The 5,124-nt window shown below is 39.6% G+C and overlaps 1 pseudogene; it reads left to right on the forward strand.

The window, feature by feature from the left end:
- The window catches only part of LOC108747691, a 20,362-nt pseudogene that overhangs the window by 10,886 nt on the left and 4,352 nt on the right, over nucleotides 1–5,124 (forward strand).

Raw genomic sequence — 5,124 nt, forward strand, 5'->3', positions numbered from 1 at the left:
ATTAATTAAGAGAAAAATATCAGCCTGTATTAAAATCCAGCTCTAATTAAAATCATCAGAATATACATTAGGTAACTATTTATATGACACACAAAGTACCTAAATTTGATAACTATTCATCACTTTTATTAAATCAACATAAAGTTTCTATAAAAACATCTTGTAAATTCTTGCTACTGAACTCTGGTAATCTCGGAAGAATCCAAGAGAAATGCTTGTTTCGTAATATAAATCGCAACACTTCGTTTGCCCGAGCTTTATTCAAGAAGACCGATGTTGCTTCTAGATGTCTAATCGTCAATAGCTTCGATACAAACATTCTCCATTGGAGAATATCAGCATTGATTAACCGATGCACTTTCGATCGGGTGGATATCTCATTGCGGCACGTGCAGAATCTCGAGGTACCCCCCGCGGCCGCGGGAGGTGCCCGAGCTCTCGGCTCTCGAACTCCGGATATGACGCGAGCCAGTGACTCCGAAAAACGATCCTTCAGTAGTACACGGCTACAGGGCGGCGAGGAGGGATGAGTGAGCGTGTCGGCAAACAAAATCGGTCGGTGGAATGCCATCGGCGGCTGCAGGCCTGCAGCGGGTAGGTAGCGCCCAGGTTACTACTCTTCTCTTCGTGGCCAATGCGCACACACGTCGTGCTCCCGCGGGCTGAGAGAGCGAAACGCAAAAACGTCAGCAGCAAGATCCTCGAATGATTTTTCGAACGAGCAACGAGCCCGCGAGCCGTCCCGCCCCGCCCCGCCGTTTGTTCTTGTACCCGTTTGCTGTATCCGAATCGAATCGAACGTTTCCCCGATAAATAACGTCGCATTTTCGGCAAAAAGGCTTTTGCGCATCGCGCTCGCCGCTGCGGCAACGATGCGGAAAAAGCGCGCGTCAGACATGTTAGATCTGTCCAATTGTTGCCTCCTCATCCTCCTCCTCTGCCGATACCTCTTTTACCGCATTGGAAATCGCGCTCGTTACTAGTACACTCGATTATCGATATTTTATGGAAAACCATCGGCGGCTAATTACCAATACAAGGGAGAAATTCCTCTCAGTCCCCTTCGGCAACGTTCCACTATCGTACAGAAATTATAATCGAATAATTATAATTAACGAAATTAACGAATTATATAACGCGATATCGCATTCGACGCGATTTCCATAGTTCGTTTCATGCAATAGCTACAAAGTATCATATTGTTATACTTCGAATAGACAAATTTTATCATTGGGAAATATTGCATTGTCGCGTTTATTATTACAATAGCCCCCATTGCTTCGCTCTACTTACGTCAAATAATGGAAAAAATTTGAAAGACATCAACTGCAAAAACCATTTATTCTACCCATTGTCTCCATCGATCTTCTTTCGCTATTAATCGCAATTTATTGTACATTAGCCGCCGTTCGTTTATTGTACATACTGTGGCTAATTACCGCAGCAGTTACCCTTTGACTCGATTAATAACAACGAATGCGCCCAACGGTACCCAGCCACGTGCTGCGCCGCGTTTCCAAATTTGTTCTACGGGGAGTTTACGGGGTCGCCAACCGGTCCATCGAGCGAAAGAAGGAAAAAAAGGAGAAGAACCGGGACGAGAAGGAGAGGAAGGGAGGGCACCGCTAGAGAGAGAGGTGGAAGAGGGCGAATCGTACCATTTGGCTCGGCTTCGACATCGGTTAACGCAGCGGGGTTACCGCGGACGCCTCGACGGACACATTGAGGGCGCCCGCTCGACTTGATAATCGCTTGCCATTCATACACTTTTCATTGGATTGCGATTGAGCATTAAGAAACCGGGAGACCCGGGGGCCACGTCGCGTATTGCGTCGCGCCCGAGCGACGTATTAGCATTAGGAGGCATCATCTCGAGTGTAAACACTGCATGGGCACCGCGGATTTAGTCACAGTCGAGAACCACGGGACGTCCCCGATATTATCGTCCCTTTTCACGTTTTTTACCTTCGGCAGCGTCCTTCGGTTGCACCCCAGTCGATACCCGTCTCGTAAACGCGACGGAGATCCATTAACCTCCTTAGGAACCGCTTCTTTTTCAAACGGTTTTAATCTGGTGCAGTTTCGCTAGGATTTAAATTTTAAATCGAGGCAACGGGATCATTTTTACTCCTTTATTATCTCTAATACGTCAAACATATACAAATATCACGTACGTCGTCGTACGGTATCGTTGGGAGAGGAACATTGACATGATGTCATAATTTATAAAAACTATTCCAATTTCCTTCATTATGAAGAATACTAAGGTTTTTTTTCGAGAGAGAAAGTTTTTTCGATAAATGAAAGTTTAAGAGAGGAAGGCGTAATAAGTAAATATTTTATCTAGCAATTAAGTTACATTTTGTTAAACAATATTTTTTAACAATCCTTTATGAATAGACTCAGATTTATTTTAGTCATTTCGACATAAAATTCAATATAAAATAAATAAAATTATAATTTTCGCGAACACACAACGCATGTCTTACGTTACAAGAAGTAAGACGAAATAAAATACACATAAAAAAAAAATTGTAAGTGAGTTACGTCTCGCGCATTAGCTTTTCACGAGCAATCTGCGCGTTAATACGCCCGACGGATCCCGTTCTATGTACATCCCTACAGCGAGATCGACCCAAAGACATCGACGAAAGAAATATCTGAAGGGAGGATCTGCCGGAGTGCTGCTGACACAAGAAAGTTTCGTCTCTCCAAGGGGCTAGGAGAAGAAAGCGGTTTGTCGTTGGCCTTAACCGCGAGGATTCACGATTAAAGCCCGCAAGCGGCGGACGTCGTCCATGATCCTCTTTATCCAATCCGTGAGGATCCGCGGGGCGTTAAATCCCTCACGGGAAAGCTCCGTAACTGAGCTCTTGCGTTCGCGCGCGCTAAGTCGGTCAGCTCGGTCCAGCCGAGCGAGAGGATCACAATACCGGCGCCGACCGCGGCCGGGCACATCCATCCACGACTCGCGCGTTCTTCCCCGTGAAAATTAGTTGCGCGAGAAATCCATGCTAATGTCGACTAATCGGCTGTAATCAGCCGTGAGAGTCGACGGCTGTCACGAGTCGATGTGCCGTGGAAGACGAGAGGGAGATTCTTTCCTCGGGCCGTATCAGCGATCGCGGCAGATTGACGCGCAATCGGGCAGATTCCTATTGAAAACGACTGTATTTCTATAATTCAAAACTGCTTATTTCTGTCAACGAGGGTTGACAGGTCAAGATGTAAGTAGATCTTTGAAATTATTTTAAAAGTGTATATTCCGTTGATGCGCAACTCTGTTGGTGCGATTTATAAAATTAATAAGCCAAGGCAGATTTTATAACGTTTGAAAAATAGCTAATGGTTTCTTATTGATTAAAATGATCGATATAGTATTTACAATGATATTAAGTTTTTACTTTATCTATTAATACTGTCAGAAAATTTAAAGAAACACGAAAATATTATACTGCTTGTCGCGCGCGAATAGATATAAAGTAGATATAATTTGTAATAAAAATACATAATTGTATTGAAAAAATATAGTATATAATCACAAACTTGTAAATAATTATGAAATTTCTAAAACATATAAGATACAATAACTAGAAAGTTTCAAGAATGTAAATACAATATTAATAAAACATTTACTAATATTAATCGTAACTGCATTGCAAATATTTAAATTACATTTATTATGATGCCCTTTTATAATTTAGGAATAAAGAAGTTGAAGGACAACCGAGCGAATCTACAACTCAAGAAGCTTATAATCCTCACCTAAATCGTGTGACTTACAGACCAGTATCGTACGTTTGTTTTCTTTAAACTATTTGTTTAATTTTAATGTTTATTAGCACATTGAATGCCGGATCTAATTTGTTTGTCTTTCCAGCAACGTTAAAGTAAAATTTTCACTATTAGACTATCTTTTAATAAAATATTGTATAACTGAGTTACGTAAAATTATCATAGCACGCATCATTTAATACTTTCAATTGTTACTTTAATATTTATTTGTACATTGAATTAAAAATGTTGCTTTTTACGAAAGAAATTGTGACGCCAAATAACACTGAAACTTTTGAAACTCTCCTGAAAATCACGTGATTTTCGTATCTTTTTCTTGAAAAATATATACAGTCGATCTTTATAATCTTCTTTTAAATATATTTAAAAATAAATAAACAATTGTTTGATTATTTAGTTCAATTAAAAAAAGTATTACAACAAAAATTATGAGGAGAGGGGGGAATCAGAGATTGATTTTTTTAAATTAAAATTCAGGAAGAACTTATTTAGAAAAGAAACATTAATATGCAGTCGTATGAAGAAAATCTTTTTCAATTATTCAAGTATATTATCTCTTTTAATCCTGTTTTCTAAGCATCTATATTATTTCAATGATTACATAACACTTCTTTTCTTTTGCAGAGATTTTGGGTCTCTCGCAAACTTAATAAAAAGCGCAGCCGGAACGGGTCTCTTCGCCATGCCGAACGCGTTCGCTTGCGTCGGGCTCTTTATCGGGATTGTCGGTACGGCGTTTATGGGATTGCTGATAACCGGATCCCTTCAGTTGCTCGTTAGAATTCACCATATGATGTGCGTTCGTCTGAGAAAACCCAAGTTGGTGTACGACGAGGTGGTAGTCGCTACTTTAACTACGGATGTGCGAAAACCGTGGCTCTCTCCGCGCGCTGCAACGTTCGTAATTTCAATAATCGCCTTATTTCACACTGGATACCTCTCTAAATTTCTTAGAGTGAAATCTCACTCCAAAAGAATTAAAATACTGTCATTATTGAATAAAAGTGAAAAATTTGCACTCTTAAATAAGAATGGCAGATTTTCACACTTTTTTTGGAATAAGATCTAAGAAAGGAGTGAGATTTCTTTCCTTTAGAATGAAAAAGAGTGAAATTCTACTATTCTCATTTAATTACTTTTTTTCAATAGTGGCAGTATTTTAATTTTTGGAGTAACATTTTACTTCAAGAAAATCAGAGAATAGAACGATGAATCACGTTTTATACAATATCAATGCAATACTTATTAAAATGCGATAATCATAGACATTAAACGTAATAAAAATACACATATTTTTCACTATTTTACTAGGATGAAATAAATATTATA

Source organism: Trachymyrmex septentrionalis, unplaced genomic scaffold, assembly GCF_001594115.1.
Source record: "Trachymyrmex septentrionalis isolate Tsep2-gDNA-1 unplaced genomic scaffold, Tsep1.0 scaffold20, whole genome shotgun sequence".
Lineage (NCBI taxonomy): Eukaryota > Metazoa > Arthropoda > Insecta > Hymenoptera > Formicidae > Trachymyrmex > Trachymyrmex septentrionalis.